This window comes from Typopeltis vanoorti, chromosome 24 (genome assembly GCF_054136105.1).
Source record: "Typopeltis vanoorti isolate ZY-2024b chromosome 24, IOZ_Tvanoo_1.0, whole genome shotgun sequence".
NCBI lineage: Eukaryota > Metazoa > Arthropoda > Arachnida > Uropygi > Thelyphonidae > Typopeltis > Typopeltis vanoorti.
The window spans coordinates 4864119-4883404 of NC_143572.1; positions in this window are offsets into that span (position 1 = coordinate 4864119).

The following is a 19286-nucleotide window of genomic DNA, read 5'->3' on the forward strand; positions in this document are numbered from 1 at the left end:
CTACTAAGATAATGTAAATATTAAAAAGGCTCTTTGTGGGTGTGATTTGGCCACATGTTTCGGCTTCCATTCCGCGCTTGTAGTGCACCTTTAAGTAAATTTGAGACAGTCATTTAAGGAGTAGATTTTCTTTTTTTTAATATAAGGATATATATTTTTATCCATCCAAATTTCGATGAGTTTTCAGAGACAGGATGGACGCCTTTTAAGGTTGTAAACTATCCTAACCTTAAAACACAAACTACTATGTGTCCCACTTAGGTCATTGTCGCCATTCTGCTTTTGATAGATGTGTGAGCAATCGCGTCTTCCGTGTAAGAAACATATTCCAAGATAACTACTCACCATGTTGCATTCCCGTTGTGCTCTAGGGAATAAAAATTGCGCAAGCAAGCAGAATGTTGTTCCCGTTGTCGTGACCTTCAACGAAGACGAAAGTATCTGGAATCCCACGGATATTTATTTTAGCAAATGACGCCCCTGCGTCAAGTTTTACGTCTGCTAGTGACTGTAGCCAGAGGAAATTTAGGGCTCGAACAGCGCCTCTGAAAACATGCAAATAACATGTTGTGCCAAAGACTGGTGACCTACAGAACCAGATGGCAAGATTGGAAATTCCACCTTCGGAGCACCCTAGTTCCGAACGGCGATGGAATTTGTCTCTTGAAATTTTACGAGATTTCAGTATCTAGATATGAAATGAATTACCTTAGCGAACATATTTTTATACAGGTATTTTTCTGTTTACGTTTTGTTGTTGTTGATACCACTTAATGAGAATCTTGAAATATGATTTAAAAAAGGAGCACATCCATAAACAAAATTTGGGACTTTTATCTTCTAAGAATTCCTAAAACCTCTTACAGTTTTCATCATACTCTGATTACTATCTTCTTTATCATCATCATTGCATTTTCTTCTTCTTCCTCTTTCTTTTCTTCCTCTTATGGTGTATACTCAAGGGGTGTATACTTCAGTTGGTCTATTATTTATCTTATCTGCTATGGTATTATTCAACTACTGTATATCCATATTTAATATGCCATTTTCTTTAAAAATGTGTCCAAATGTATAAACGTCTAAAACATGTTACTATTTTACAAGTTTACTACTTTCTTTGTTTTCATAGTTTTCATTGCTGATTTCATTCTTGAAGATTTTCCCTATAACGTTATCCTGCTGTTTAAGAGGATAACGTTATCTGCACAGAGTAGGTACAACACAAGAGGATTTTCCTTCATAGCCAACTCATCTCATTCAGATGTTTCATTTAAAATGTCATACCGAGTATTCACGAAACTGTTTCGTCTTACCAGTCGGAATTGCATTTTGGCACGGGTCTGAGATTGGATTTGAGTTGTTTGGAATTATACCAAAGCAAGTAAGGCAATAAGGCCAGTGTATTATGTCTGTAAATTATGGGTGTTCTTTTGTCCAGCTTCCCTGTTTTATGGGATCAAAAATCAAGGTTTTCAGGAGGTAAAACTGCAACCTCCGGATGAGACCGGCTAATTTACCTCACCTGAAATAAGATTTCTCATCCTAGATTCGAACCCAGATCTTTTCAACCCAGTCGTTACCGACTTTGCTACGGAGGCTCTCTTTTGCTGAAGCTATTTCTGTTCCTTTTTAGATTGGTTAAGGAACAGAAAAAAAAAAACTGCAATATTTTAAGCTCTTTTGTAATTTTACGTCGCAACATTCAAAATTCCACAGTACAATTGCCCTGAGGATTAAGCGTTCTAGCATTGTAAGAGATTATTAAAAAAAAAAAAAATTGAAACCTCATCTTAAAAAACTTGATCTTTAATGGTAAAATTTTCGCTTACATGTCAACGGCATCTTCAGTACAGAAATGGAACAGGATAATATACGAATAACAAAGAGATTCTAAAAAGCACCACAATAACTCCAGTAAGAAGACAAAAGTTAACAAATTCCTAATTACGCACAGTAATAATACTTCTATCTGCTAACCTTTCATATTATATATATGTTAAAGATACCAAGCAATTTTATAAGCTAGGTTTTAATCCTTTTTCCCAAGTAAGCAAACAGACAAGTAAGTCAAGTTTGCGCCTGCACGTAGTGCAAGACTGAGGCAACTCGTAGTAAAGGTGGATTAAGATCCGATCACTTTCCTTAGTATTTTTCCCTATATATATGTGTGTGTGTGTGTGTGTGTGTGTGTGTGTGTGTGTGTGTGTGTGTGTGTGTGTGTGTGTGTGTGTGTGTGTGTGTGTATTTCTTTCAATACTGCTCTGTTATAAACATCTTCAACATTGGAAGTGACCATCGTATGGTACGCAGTAAGATTCAAATAAACTGCCAAAAAGAAAGAAGAAAAATGTTTAGGAAATCAAAGCAAAACATAGATGTACACAAACTCAACATTAAAAAAAGCTATATACCAGCATGAACTAAACAATAGATTTAAACATCTTATTATAGATGACAATGCTGCTATATCAGAAAAGTAATGACATTATTATCCAAAACCTTTTACAATGCTCACTTGAAATAGCTGGTACCACAGAACAGAAACAAGACAAAATCTCTGAAGAAACAAAACAGCTTATGAAGAAACGAAGAGAAATGAAACAATCAATTAACCTACAGAATAAAATTGAATAAACAGAATTGTGCAAAACAATCAGAAAACGTATCACAGAAGAAATCAGAAAATTCAATTGTAATACAACAAATACAACAAACAATTGATAACAACCATAGTCTCAAAAGAGCCAAACAGCAATTTATGAACAACAAACAGATGGTTGCAGTTAAACTACAAGACGGGACCATCACCAGAGATAGATATGCAATAGCAAAAAGAATTGAAGAATTCTACTCAATATTATACCAGGATGATGAATTAAATGAAGAAGAAGACAACTACAATACAGCTAAAGTACTATAGATTCTACCAGAAGAAGTTATGCAAAGCTTCCAAAATGGGAAAGATGCAGGTGAGGATGGAGTTATAGCTGAACTTTTAAAAACAGGTGGAGAAATAATCTACGAACTCTTAGCAAAACTATTTACTTTATGCCTGAAGAAAAAGGATGTACCAACAACATGGAAGAAGGCTACCCTGATTCTGATACATAAAAAAGGTGAGATAGAAGACTTGACGAACTACCGACCTATCAGTCTACTATCAGTGGTCTACAAAGTGTTTACAAAAGTCTTAACTAATAGACTTTGTGCGACTCTGGACCTAGCACAACCAAAAGAACAGGCAAGCTTTCGAAGGGGCTTTAGTACAATGGACCATATTCAAGTTGTACAGCAGATTATTGAACGGTGTAATGAATATCAATTACCACTATGTCTTGGTTTTATTGACTATGAGAAAGCCTTTGATTCACTTTAAACTTGTGCAATACTTAAAGCATTACGAAACCAACAAGTGGAGGAGCCCTACATCAGAACCATTAAATCAGCATACACCAATGCACACACAGCAGCAATTCATTTCAATGGAAACGTCTCTACTGTGGGAATACAGAAAGCTATGAGACAGGGTGACACAATATCTCCAAAATTATTCACAGCGTACCTAGAAGAAATATTCAAACTTCTTGATTGGGAAGGGAAAGGTCTGAAGATAAATGGAAGATATTTAAGCCATTTATGCTTTGTAGATGACATAGTTATCTTTACTTCAACTGCACATGAATTACAGACTCGTATCCATGAGGTCCAAATTGCTAGCAGAACAGCAGGCCTAAAGATAAACCTAAAGAAGACCCAAGTTATGTTCAATAGTTATGTGCAATCAAAAATAATAAAAATCAATAATGATGAAATTAAACAAGTAGATCATTATATATATATTTAGGACAACAGATATCAATAGAACAAAATATCATGGACGAAATTAAAAGATGCAAGATGCTTGGGTGGAAAGCATTTGAAAAATTACATTCGATATTCAAAAGCCAACTACCATTATGCCTGAAGAGAAAAGTTTTTAACCAATGTATTCTTCCTATATTAGCATATGACTGTGAAACATGGACACTAAATGCAAACGAAATTCAAAAATTAAGAACAACACGATTTAGTATGGAAAGAAGTATGCTTGATATAAAAGGAATACGTAGATAAGAAATCAAGCCAGTCTCTGACATCATAGGAAGAGTGAAACATCTGAAGTGGCAATGGGCTGAGCATATTGCCCGAAGACAAGATCAGCGATGGACAACACAAGTATTGGACTGGATTCCACCAGAGGAAAAACGACCACGACACCGACCGAAATCACTGTGGATTGATGATATTATCAGATTTGCAGGAGTGACATGGAAAAGGAGAGCCATGGACAGAGAGTGTTGGAGTAATCTTGGAAAGGCCTTCATCCAGCAGTGGATCGATAATGGCTGATGGTGATATATATATATATATATATATATATATATATATATATATATATATATATATTATTAGTTCTGGAACTAATTGGAACTTTTAAATAGTGATACCTACTCAGAAATTGCTAATGACCCTACGATGGAACTACATAATAGAACTAATAATTTATTAAAAACCACCTTAGAGTTACAAAAAAACATTCGGCTTTCTCTTCGGTCGCTTCATCCCTTGATACCTCGACTGTATGGTCTCGCCAAGATTCACAAAAATAACTGCCCACTCAGACCTATAGTTGAGGGCATACACTCTCCCACTTATAATCTCTCCAAATTTCTAGCGAGTTTTCTAAGAAATCTTTCTGGAATTTCTTCTTCACATATTAAAAACTCTGCAGATTTTGTTTCTAAAATCAAGGACATCAAACTTAAAAAAACAGATTTAATGGCAAGTTTTGATATTGTTTCTCTCTTTACAAATGTTCCTGCTCAAGAAGTCCTCGATCTTCTCAAGAATAAATTATCAAAAAAACTCTGCTCTTCTCTCCCATTGCATAAAGTCAGGATACTTCAAATATGATAACAAGATCTACTTACAAAACGCAGGTCTGGCTATGGGCAGCCCACTCTCTCCGATTCTTGCGGATATATTTCTCAACGAATTTGAAGGAAAAGCTATTAACTCCTTTCACTTTAAACCAAAAGTCTGGTACCGATATATTGATGATATTTTCCTCATCTGGGAAGAGGGCGTCAATAACCTCTATTTATTTTTAGACCACCTAAACAAGTGCCACGAAAAAATCTCTTTCACCCTCGAACTGGAATCGGATGACTGTCTTCCCTTTTTAGACCTCAAACTTACCAGATGTGCTGAGAACATTAAAATCTCAATTTTTAGAAAGCCTACTCATACTGACAGATACCTTCATGCTTCCTCCCATCATTATCCTCCACAAAAATGTGGTATTATTTCCACTTTAGCCCACCGAGCCAAATCATTACTTACCGAAGAAACAGAAATTATAAATGAACTCAGTTTTCTTAAAAAAACGTTTATTAACAATGGCTTCTCTCCAAAGAAGATTGACAAATTTCTTTCCCCCAGGCACTCAACTACTGCTGAAGATTCCCCTCCCCCAAGAGCCTTCATCTCATTGCCTTACATCAGCTCTCTTTCACCAAAACTGACAAAGATTCTCAAGAAATTTAACTTCAAAACGTGCTACACTACGCTTCCAAAACTTCGTTCATTACTTTGCAAACATAAACAGAAACATCTTCCTACTCAGTTTCCAGGAGTCTACAAGATTTTGTGTGATTGCGGAAAGCCTTATTATGGACAGACTGCCAAATCCATCCTTCTACGTTTGGATGAACACCGTAGAGATATCTCCTATAACAGGACTAGAGCTAGCGCTCTCTCTAGCCACGTTCTCTTTTCTGCTAACTCAGACGAAGGCCGCCAGCACATTGTAAACTGGACTCAAACTGCTAATATCCATGTGTGCTACGATGGACTCGAAAGAAAGATTGTTGAATCAAGAGAAATTTCTCTAGATTCCTCTCATATGAACAACAGCCTGAGTTACAATCTCTCGGACGCACACGTTGCTTCTGTTCAGTACTGGCGCACTCGCGACAGCGCGTAGTATTCGTTTGTATGGAACTCATACTTGCATTTTTTCAAACATGCTACTGTTTTTCACTTGTTCTGTTAGTACAATTTTAAGTCTCTGTAATTTTTTATATATTTCTTTGAGTATGATACCTGATGATGTTCTTGTAACGAAACTAGTAAACTAGTAGTATCTTGTTAAATATATCTTGCCACTTTTCTCTCGGTAATAGTCATTAAACTTATTTTATAATATTCCTACCGAGTAAAAACGAATTCTCCTAATATATATATATATATATATATATATATATATATATATATATATATATATATATATATATATATATATATATATATATTAGGATAACCAAGCAATTTTATATGCTTGGTTATTTTAGCACCTAATCCCAAGTATGCAAACAATTAAGTTTGCGCCTGAAACAAAGTTCAAGTCTAAAGATGGTACAACACCAGGGCAACTCATTGTAAAGGTGGGTAAAGCTTTGATCACTATTCTTAGTATTTTCCCATAATGTAAAGCACATCTCACTAGAAGATGTATACTGCAATGCATTATGGGTGGGGTCACTACCCAGACCGGTTTCAACCTTTTTTGAGGTCTCCTCAGTGAGTAGCTAGACCCTAAATACCAAGGTTTTAGTAATACAAAGCCTTATCAACTTTACCTATATAAGTTGCAACAAGGTGTATTAAGTTTTAATAAAAATCTCTGGAGGAGATATTGATGGGAATAAATTTTTAACTTGGGTATATTGTATATTGTATATTAGGATAACCAAGCAATTTTATATGCTTGGTTATTTTAGCACCTAATCCCAAGTATGCAAACAATTAAGTTTGCGCCTGAAACAAAGTTCAAGTCTAAAGATGGTACAACACCAGGGCAACTCATTGTAAAGGTGGGTAAAGCTTTGATCACTATTCTTAGTATTTTCCCATAATGTAAAGCACATCTCACTAGAAGATGTATACTGCAATGCATTATGGGTGGGGTCACTACCCAGACCGGTTTCAACCTTTTTTGAGGTCTCCTCAGTGAGTAGCTAGACCCTAAATACCAAGGTTTTAGTAATACAAAGCCTTATCAACTTTACCTATATAAGTTGCAACAAGGTGTATTAAGTTTTAATAAAAATCTCTGGAGGAGATATTGATGGGAATAAATTTTTAACTTGGGTATATTGTATATTAGGATAACCAAGCAATTTTATATGCTTGGTTATTTTAGCACCTAATCCCAAGTATGCAAACAATTAAGTTTGCGCCTGAAACATATAAAATTGCTTACTATCAAAAATAACATACAAGCATATAAAATTGCTTGGTTATCCTAATATACAATATACCCAAGTTAAAAATTTATTCCCATCAATATCTCCTCCAGAGATTTTTATTAAAACTTAATACACCTTGTTGCAACTTATATAGGTAAAGTTGATAAGGCTTTGTATTACTAAAACCTTGGTATTTAGGGTCTAGCTACTCACTGAGGAGACCTCAAAAAAGGTTGAAACCGGTCTGGGTAGTGACCCCACCCATAATGCATTGCAGTATACATCTTCTAGTGAGATGTGCTTTACATTATGGGAAAATACTAAGAATAGTGATCAAAGCTTTACCCACCTTTACAATGAGTTGCCCTGGTGTTGTACCATCTTTAGACTTGAACTTTGTTTCAGGCGCAAACTTAATTGTTTGCATACTTGGGATTAGGTGCTAAAATAACCAAGCATATAAAATTGCTTGGTTATCCTAATATACAATATACCCAAGTTAAAAATTTATTCCCATCAATATCTCCTCCAGAGATTTTTATTAAAACTTAATACACCTTGTTGCAACTTATATAGGTAAAGTTGATAAGGCTTTGTATTACTAAAACCTTGGTATTTAGGGTCTAGCTACTCACTGAGGAGACCTCAAAAAAGGTTGAAACCGGTCTGGGTAGTGACCCCACCCATAATGCATTGCAGTATACATCTTCTAGTGAGATGTGCTTTACATTATGGGAAAATACTAAGAATAGTGATCAAAGCTTTACCCACCTTTACAATGAGTTGCCCTGGTGTTGTACCATCTTTAGACTTGAACTTTGTTTCAGGCGCAAACTTAATTGTTTGCATACTTGGGATTAGGTGCTAAAATAACCAAGCATATAAAATTGCTTGGTTATCCTAATATACAATATACCCAAGTTAAAAATTTATTCCCATATATATATATATATATATATATATATATATATATATATATATATATATATATATATATATATATATATATATATATATATAAGTTACGAAAGGTTAACAGATAGAAGTATTATTCTTCCATAAAGGAGACAAACGCAGACCATTTCAGTTTGGACAATGAAATAACGTTTCATAAGTTTCAATAAGAAATCTGCTCTTGTGTAGAAGTTTAGTCTTATTCCCGGTGTGTGTGTGGGGGGGGGGGGTGCTCTGTGCTTAATTTTCATACAGATGGTATATATTCAGGCAAATCATAGATCGCATATGGAGATGGAAGTTTTTACAAGCAAGGAACATTAGTTTTCCTCTGTTTTTAAAACAGACAAATCCGAAAGAGAGTAGACGAATTGACAGACAGACTTAGCAGACTAACACGATAGAATTAACGGCACTATCAAAGCATTAATTAACTTAATACAAAACCATATCACTTTGTCCCGACAAGTCATTGCGCTTAACACTTCATCGGAGGATGGGATGAAAATAATTTAATGTCTACATCCATGCTGGAAAGAAGCTTTAGTATTTTACTCTTCTACTTCGTCCAACATCAACTAATGCGCTACTTTCTTGTACTATAAAATATGAAATGATATATGAATATGAAGTACTGAATATTTGAATTTGTGAAAGTGAGCTAAAACTTGTGAAAGATCACAAGTTTCAGCTCATTTGTGAAAAAAAAAAAAAGAAAAAAAAGTGGATATTGGGAATCGGTTTCCCGGTTTCCTAGATATTTCCGCAATAACAACAGAACATCGACCGCTAAACTTGATATTTTTATTTTGATCGTCTGATTACATTTACTTTATCTCTACAATTGCCTAACTTCTAAGCTCTGTCTAGTAAATCAGTTGTTTCAGAACCTTAGAAGCCAGAGCATACAGACACATTAACAAAAGTTGCTTAATAAAGAATTAGGGATATTAAAAACATATCATTCAATCGAGAAGAAACGTTTACAGATCACCATGCAAATAGGTTATAGATAATATAACTCATTTAACTCATAATTTTACTATATCTTAGCCATGGTGCAACATTATCAATTGACTGGTATTATATAGTTTATCTCCCCCTGCAAATAGGAAAGCCAGGCTAAAAACACACATGTTCGACAGATATGATCCATTTCTCATCCTCAGCCAGTCTTGATAAATAAATGAGTGCACGAGACAATGTCATGAATCTCTTGTGGTCTCAGTTAACAAACAGAAATTGTGAAAAAACGAAAATTCACTATCCGGGAACCTAATGGATGAAAGGTGCTAAGAACAGAAGCTGTGAATTCATAAGGTGCTCTGTCAGCGAACAATAACTAAAACTGATATGTCTGTTTCTCAAGCTGTTTCCATAATGTGACATTTTTCTTCTGCGATGTAACATAGGCAAATCTGCATTTAGTAGAAATCTCACATCAACGAACCAAATAATAATATTTATCCTGTCTTTACTCCTTACCACAGATGGTAGCGATGATCCACTTGACTAGAACGAACTACATTCAAATGTCATCTAGGGAAGATCATTTATATGAGATTTTCATATGAAGTTAGTAGACTCATATGGGCACAGCAAGTTCTGCAGTGGAAGGTTCCTCTTACAAAAGTGTATAAGTTGCTGACATAGCAGACTAGGGGAAACAGGAGTAACGGCCCTCTCATTACGAAAAGTTTATAAGTCAAATTATTTTATATAAGAATTCTACCCACGAAATGTTGTAAACCTACCATACATTAGCACAGAGGTTTGGTTAATGGTTACATAATCCAGATACCATGCTCTAGAGGTGGAAATTTTTCAGGAACTTTTTCACACCTTCAATCACGCAGGACGATGAAATTCATCTACCGCCTATGCTTATAATGGATTCGAACCCACCACAAACCTATTGGTTGGAAAGTAGATGCACTATCCATTAGGGCAAATGAGCTCGCAGTTTGGCCCTAACAAACCATCAAACAAATAAGTAAAGAAAGATGGGCTGGGATGTAACGGGATTTTTATCTTGATTTCATGATCTGAGATAATAGTGACATAGGCTTTCAAAAACTATACAAAATAGGAAAAACGGAAGTAAAATTATTTATGTTTCTATTTAGTTTCACAAAGGTCTTTAGGATCTCTTTTTTAATTCAGTATGTGTTTTTTTCACAATAAAAGAGCTGTCCACGTTCATTTTTTGTTCGCTATTCATTCCAATTCTCAAACATGCTTATTTTCGCAAACTCGAGCCTAGTTATGCCTCATCTTTGTTACTCTTTCTTCGCTATCATATCATTTGCTAAAATACTTTTTTAAATACAAAACTCAAGCGTCTTTCCAACTCAGTTCTGTCTAAGCAAAGGGATACTGAACGAGTTAACCCTCTCTTGATACTAATATTAATGTTCTATATATGGCTAACGGCTTTTTTGGGTGGGATTTTGTCTATCGAAATTCTGTAATTAAATGTTGGGTTTCTTTAAATATCATTGTTGATTTGGATATGATGACTGAATTGTTTCCATCAACATCATTTTGTCTTTAATTGATATTATAAAAAAAATCCGCATTAAAGCATCCTACCATTAGCCATGAAGAGAACAGCAGTATTCTTATTGCTTTTTAAAATATTTTGTATTGTAATACATGCCACGATGATGAATATAACCACATATTATTTGAAATTTCGATATCCGTGATTTGGTTTTCATTTCTTTTAATTTACTTGTTTGTCATTGAATAGCTATAAAAACAGACAATCATCTGAATGTCAGCAAATGAATCACAATCCAAATAAAATTTTAAAAAAAAAATACGCAATGAAGGCCAAAATATATAAGGTTGGAAAACATTTTTAAAAATAGAAACTACTATAGAGTCTATTAAAACACAAAACTGCCGTATGAATGAATGGTGGTAGTAAGAAGCAAACAGTTGAGAATGAAAATAGCTTTACCTGTTTGTTCATTTGTATATCCGTTCTATAAATAGACCTCCGACCACCACTGATTGTCTGAAAAACGCAGGTGCCTGAGTGTTCCGTTAGAAATATGCTGCAAAAGGACAAAAGTTTCACCCGTTCATATTTATCCATTATTCCATGAAGGTCAATGACTTTTCTTCCAAGCATCATACTTTATTGCGAAGTAGAAAAAAGGTAAAAGGATGTTGACAATATCATTATAAAAGTTAGCACGAAAGAATCAGAAGTCTAGTACTATTTTTGAACCAAAGTTGATGTATGGTTTCAAAAATGTACTGTAGGAGTCCAAACTTTCGTGGATGTATTATTATGAAAATAAAATATAACACTCTATCAATATTACTGAAAGATCCCTTATTCTTCGGATAGTATCTGTTGATCAATATAAACAGGAAATGATTCGTGACAATAACGAAAAGGTGTTGTTATTGTTAACAGCCATTATTGTCAACAGTAAAGCTAACGCCAAAAAAAATTTAGGAATTAATTCCTTGAATGATTTGAAGCAAATATATATATATATATATATATATATATATATCACAAATGAATCACAATCCAAATAAAATTATATATATATATATATATATATATATATATATATATATATATATATATATATATATATATATATATATATATATATATATAAACATATATATATATATATATATAAACATATATATATATATATATATAAACATATATATATATATATATATATATATATATATAAACATAGCTTATAAGTTATATCAACATAGCTGCAAGAAATTTAGAAAGAGAAGTTACAAAGTATTTTACTATCATCTTGAAACTTACTCTGATGGAAAAATGAGTTAAATTTCTCAATTTGTTTATTATTATTATTCACATCACATATTCAAATTATACATATTATACTATTCAACTTGTATAATTATGACAATATTTCACAATACAATACAATACAATGCAGAGTACAATGTTACAAAATAAAATTCAAGTGTTACTATCATATTCTGTTGGTACTAACACTTATTATGGCTATTATTTTATTATGGTTAATAAAAAGAGTTTTCTCATATATGCAAGTAGAATATAATATATTTCGAATGGTTTCAAAGTTATGATAAGTAATTGGTTTAGAGTAATGTAAGTTAGTTAATGCAGATATGTGTAACCAAGGGTCGTAGCCATACTGGTTACTAGAAAAGCAATTAGCTCAAAACAGACATAGACTGAGAGTCCGGGTACCGCATCTAAGAGGACTCCCTTACCAGTTATAATAATGTACATGTTGATATTTTAATTCCTAATTGAATGAACCAATTTGTAAATCAATACCTTAATTGGTTATGATATATGATCTATAATGATCTCTTATACTATACTTTTAAAATAATTGTCAACATTCTTTAATCCCATAAGGTAGTTTCTCAATCTTTTTCTGAATACATATTCTGAGGTTATAGATTTACTTTCATTCGGAAGTTTATTATAGCTGCTCGCCGCAGTGTACTTGAAAGATTTATGAAAAATTTCTTGGTTAGCCTTAGGTACTTCCAGCGTGTTTCGACCGCAGCGCAATCCATAGTCTACATTATATACCAAGAAACTTTCAGTGTTTCTTTTTACATATAACAGACAACCATAGAGATATAGTTTCTGAAATGGTAGAATATTATGAACGATATACAGATCATTGGTTGAATGTGCAAAGTCAGTAGTGGTTATCGCTCTAATTATTCTATTTTGTATTAATGGAAGCAGATTGTTATAATAGTCTCCTCCCCAACAGGTAATGCTATATTGCAGTGAAGAATTTACCCAGGAATAGTATAAACATCTTAAGAATGCTGCATTTACAAATTTTTTAACATAATATATTCTGTTAATTATGAACCTAAACTTATTTGTTAAGAAAGTGGTGTGGGAGTTCCACTTCAAATTGCTATCGATATGGAGGCCCAAATACTTGACGGTTTTTTTTTTTTTTTGATTAAGCTACATCTACAATTTAGAGTATCACTATATTTCCTTTCATGCCATTTTATAGTTATACTGTGATCTAATTTGTCTGTTAATGTAAAGTACATATATCTCGTTTTGTTGGTAATGTTAAATCCGTTGTTGCTAAACCATATACTTAGTTTTAACATATCGCTATTAATCCGATTTTTTAGATTTTCAAGGGTTGTTTCGGTGTATACTAAAGCCGTATCGTCAGCAAATGATATAATTTTGCCAAAAAGTTTGCATTTACATAGATCATTAACATATATTATGAATAGGATGGGTCCTAGTACCGACCCTTGTGGGACTCCGTATTTTATTATGTTTGTTGTGCTTTTAAATATATCATAGCTGGTATATTGTTTTCTATTATTCAGATAGGATCTGAACCAGTCATTAGTAATTCCCCTAATGCCGTATTTGGACATTTTTAATAGCAATAGATCATGATGAACACAGTCGAACGCTTTAGATATATCAAGAAAAACAGCTGCCGTGTGCATTCCTTCATTTATTCCCCTATAGACCTTTTTATGAAACTCGAGTAGCGCTTTTTTTCAGTATTGCTTCCGGATCTGAACCCATATCGATTAATAGCGTAAAAGGATATTGTATTTAAATAGCTATTTAAGCGTTTTTTTTATCAGAATTTCAATAACCCTTGAGATTGTAGATACTATAGATATTGGTCTGCAATTTTTTATTTCATTTCTATTTCCTCCTTTAAATAATGGTACAACTGAAGCAGTCTTTAGGTGTTCTATAAATTTACCATGTTCAAAGGATTTATTAATGATATTTGTAAGGAATTGTAATTTATGCCTAATGATAATGTTACTTTTTAACATTTATGTTGTCACATCCCACTTTTTTCAATCCGATTACTACACTCTTCACTTCATCTTCTTTTACTGCAATTATTTTAAGAAGTTAATTTCAATAAAGCTTTTACATTTGTTGCTCAAAATGCGCTGTAACATTTGACACTCTTCGATTTGTAACGAAATTACCATCATTCCATAGTCCTTTATTAATGTTATAAATTTGTCAGTAACTTGATGATGGTTCTCGCCAAATTGACGCAAATACTAACAATCAAAAATTGAACTCTGCAATTATCAAACTGTATTTTATGTAAACTGTTATAAGACTTCTGTCTCTATCTGTGTTTGGTTATACAGATACAAATTTTTGTAAGGGCTTTCACATTAAAAAATTAAATAATCCTTCCAGTCAGTAACTTGCAAGTGTACTTACTTGTGAGGACAAAATGAATCGAGTAGCTATTTACGCATTTTGCACACCTAAGATTTTAAATCCAGACCCAGCTTTGACGGCAGTTTATTTACTGCCATTTGCAACATACTCTACTTGGAAAGAAGTTAACGGACACTCTCATGGGCAAGGTGCATCGTGCCATGTAACAAGTCACGTGTTTGTATCCGGTAGAAATTGGACGAATATGATACTCCCGAGTCAATGCAACTGCGTTCAGGTGAAATGGCTGTGAGAAGGGAACTGACAGATTTTGAAAGAGGCGTTGTGATAGGATGCCATGTTGCACGTTTATCTGTTTGGCAAATTGTTACAAACTAGACCATCCCAGGTCATCGATCAGTGATATCATATTAAGACAGAAGCGAAGGGATTCAACTGCAAGCGCAACCCACATTGGACTACTCACGACACTCACCGAACGTGACCATAGGGTACTACGAAGGATAATACGGAAAACGGCATTCATCGGCCAACACGTTCAATGCGGAGTTCCGTGCATCGCCTGGAACACGAATCTGCAAACAAATATGCAAATCCGTGGGCTTACAACATGGATTTCCATGGAAAGACCGCAATATGTAAGCCTCACATTACCCGAAGCAACATAGAGCGTCGTCTTCAGTGGTGCAAAATGCGTGTACAGTGGGACGTGGAAGCTTGGAATGCTGTGTTATGGAGCGACGAATCATACTACGCCCTCTACTGAGCAGGTGGACGGGTGTGGATGTGGTGGATTCCCAGTGAATGTCTCTTACTAGAGTGGATAACCCCCAACTATGAAATAAATTCGAAGGTAGCAGTGTTCTGGTATGTTTCTTTTTTCCTGGTTTGGCCTCAGTCCTTTGTTTCTGGTGAAACGAACATGAACTCCGAGAGGTATCTGAACATTACATTTTGTACATTTTGTATACAATGGTCAGTTCCGTAGAAACGGAACTGACCATTGTATCTTTCAGCAAGGCAATGCTCCGTATCATAAAGCTGCTGATGTAACTGCGTGGTTTGTGGATATGAAGGTCACACGCTTGAGTGGCCGCCACAGAGCCCTGATCTCAACGCTGTTGAACATCTGTGAGATGAAATGGAGCGTTCGTTGAGTTGAAGGGACGTCTGCTCCACAACAGTCCAGGACCTCATAACATGCCAACAGGAAGAATGGTTCAAGATTCCCATTGACCGCTATCGTACGCTTGTGAAAAGTATGCCTCGTAGGATTGCTGCAGTCATCGCAGCAAAAGGAGGTCCTACATCTTATTAAGGTGGGCGTCATGACTGTTTGTTCCTCACACTGTGGTGTCGTTTGACTTCTTTCCAAGGAGTGTAATTTTGTATCAATTAAAATCGGCGCACACATACGCCGCTGTCCGATCTAAACCAAACGGAAATTGCCCGATAAATCAAATCACTGGATTCCACGCCTCTATCTGAACAGAGGCGTGAAATCTGGTAATTTGCTTTGTAATTTCATCCACCTTCTTAAATTATAACCGTTGCGAGTTTTCCTTTTATATTTTAACAGCTTTTTTCATTTTTTTTAGTCTTCGAGGAACGAAACAGTAAATAAATTGCTACATAAATCTGTGTCTTGTCTTACGGTATGCTGCTTTTCACTGCAATAAGAAAGTTTTAAGTTAAAAGCGTAATAAATACGACTGCATTTATTTTTACCTAATTATGAGAATTTAGGAATGTTATAACGCCCAATTCCAAACCCTCAGAGATCGTCAGAAAGGATCTGTGACATCGTTACGTCAATGACAGATACAGAATGTAAACAAATAATGGCATAGTTTACTTTAATTTACTATACAGTTAATGTTCCACTTTAAATATTAACACAATTTCTCGTAGATGTAGTCGTATCTGCTGTGAACTTTTTATCTAGCCTTATAAGAATGGATACTATACTTTAACTGGTAGCTCCCTCTGACAACTGGATACCCAACCAGAAAAGGAGCTGCAATAAAGAGAAGGGGAGAAACATCAAATCTGTATAATTCTATGTGTTAGAATTGCGGAAATCAAATATAGCCATTTCAAAAATTCATGTGAATTAGCAGATTTATAAATGATATGATGAAATTTTAAAACACATCTCATATTTTCATTATTAACAAATTTATGTGTAAATACGAAAATAATAGAAATATATGAATTATTACATTATGTCATTTATGCCTGACATTTTTGTTTAAAAGAAGAAACAGACGTCTAGGAATCATCATCATCATCATTATCAGGTATGAATAGATAAACATGTACGGAAATATGCATATAACAACAGCTCATGGAGATCAAGTCTGTTGAATGAAGGTGAGCCAAGTTTCATAGACATAAGGATATAAGATACGCACGTACAAACATGCACAACAGCAGGAAAACAACAATCCTAACTACCGTCCGCTATGGGCTTAGGGAAACTTGATTGTTTCGCCGAAGGTCTAATGATGGCATTCTCCTGACTCATGTTTGGTAGGTAGTCGTATTTATTCAGGTTAGGAGAATATTGCAGTGCGTGGCAAATTCTAAAAACGGTTTCTCAAGTATAATATAATATTTTGTTTTTTTCACTAACCTTCCTTGGCACTTTATTTACCCGGTTACTCAGCTACAGGCTGGTCCATAAGTCACGAAGGGGTTTGAACATTTAATAACTTTATAATTATTTATTAATTGTATTTTTTTGTTACAATGAAATACGGAACCTGGAGGGTTTTTTTATTAGTTATGAGTAATTCGCATTTTAAACTCCTTCGTGATTTATGGGATACCCTGCATTTCTTATCATTTTCTGTCTACAGGAAACCTACTCACCCTTGTGAGTAGGTTTCCTGTTCGTCAATTTGTTTTTCAAATTGACGAACTGCTAGTATTCGATTGGACGAACATATAAAATACTTCCACTATTGAACCACGTGTGTTGCAGGCCATGCAACACACGTGGATTTTTTTCCCCCACTGGATCTAATGATAGAAATCATTAAATCCAGTGGGGGTAAAATTATACTGATGTAATTACAAATCTCAGAGACTGTTTGTAGAGCCACAAGTGTGCAACATTCTCCTAACCTCAGTAATTACAATTACTTCACGCCACAAAAAATATGAAAGCTTGTCCAAGAAACGAAGTTCCCCTCACTCCCATAGTGAACGCTATTTAGAACTTAATGTGTTTGCTTTTCTGTTGTTTGTTATTGAGGGCTCCTTAATATATCATATTTTTGTGCTGTTGAAAAATGTCTTGGCGACTAAGGAGAAATATTGGCTAATAATAACTAAAAATTCGAATTCCCTTTTGTTTGTTTCTTCCGTTAAGCAAAATCACGGGTGATAATCAATTTAATAAACCGGTTATTATAGCATTGATGGTAAAGTCCAAATTATCACGAAGAACCTCTTAGATAGCATTAAGCGAATTTTGCGCTTCCTTGGTTCCTCTTGCAGAATATACTATTTGATAGTGGTGCAGAAATATATTACTACTGTTAGAAACGAGGCCCTATACTCCGCAGGGAGTGAACAGGATAAGTGAGTAATATTAGAAACTAGCCGAAATAACTTTGCAAAAGTAGGATAACTTGTCCAACCCCCTTTTCTCTCCCCGTGAGTTATCGAGTTATTCAGATTTCAGCACACGTTATGCAGTTTATTAACCCAGTAAAAACAGTGCTTTTTATTATGAAAAATGTAGTGGCAGGTATAATAAATCCTTTTGATATAGAAAACGTGTGTTGGTTGAAACAGCTTTATTCTGTTCTCAACTCGACAGTTATGGTTTTGTTATCCTAAAACCAATAAGGAGAATGAGAATATCTGCCCTTTAACACTCACTACTTAAATAGTTACTCTGTAGTAACAGCCAGGTGGTGGTGGTGAATAATCAGGAGCAACGAGAATCGGGGGGGGGGGGGGGGAGAGCCTGTATAAATACCGGCAACTGGATATGTTGCATTATATATTTGTCTCTTTATCGTTGTAGATATTTTCCCGGTCTCTTCTTTCTCGGTAGTATCGTTATTAGCCGTCCATCATTGCTGAGGTGGGAAGCAGAAAAAAACGTTTCACCTGGGATGGAATGCTTTCTCATCGACCCTGTGGTTAATCAGCCACTTCAAAAAGCACTTACCGAGCATAAGTCTCTTACTTGAAGTATGCAAGATACAATCTAGGAACTTCGGAAAGTTATTCATAACTTGCTAGAACAATAGAAACAGCTCAACGTAACTGCAATTAAAGCAATAGCGAGAGTGCCCCCTCTCTTTCACTGCTGTTAAACAACAACAGAAATGAAGGTTCTAGACCGGCATGAGTAACAGGGAGGGACATTAATAATAATAATTACTTAGTGGACAGTAGTCTAGTTCTACCACAGTGAATGGTTCATATGAGTTTAGCATTCAGGTAGTTCAAAATGGCACAGGTGCATGTACGAAACATAGAGTAGTAATTGAGCTCCCTATTGTGGAAGATGTAAGGCCGATGTAAATTCATACCCGTCTGATAAATGGGTAGGGTACTGAGACGTTTGAAGTGAGCACAGTTAAACGCTGGACCAGACTTTTTAACATTTTCTGGGACGAAGTTGATATATTGTTTGTGGACTGTTTGGAGAGGGTCATCACGATCAATTCAGAATACCACATGAACACACTGCAGAAATTGAAAGAGAAAAAAAAAAAACGCATCCATAGAATTCAGCCTACCACAAACATGAATGAGATCCTCATTCTCCATGACAACTCTCGATTTCGTACCAGTTTGCACGCAAGGGATACAAT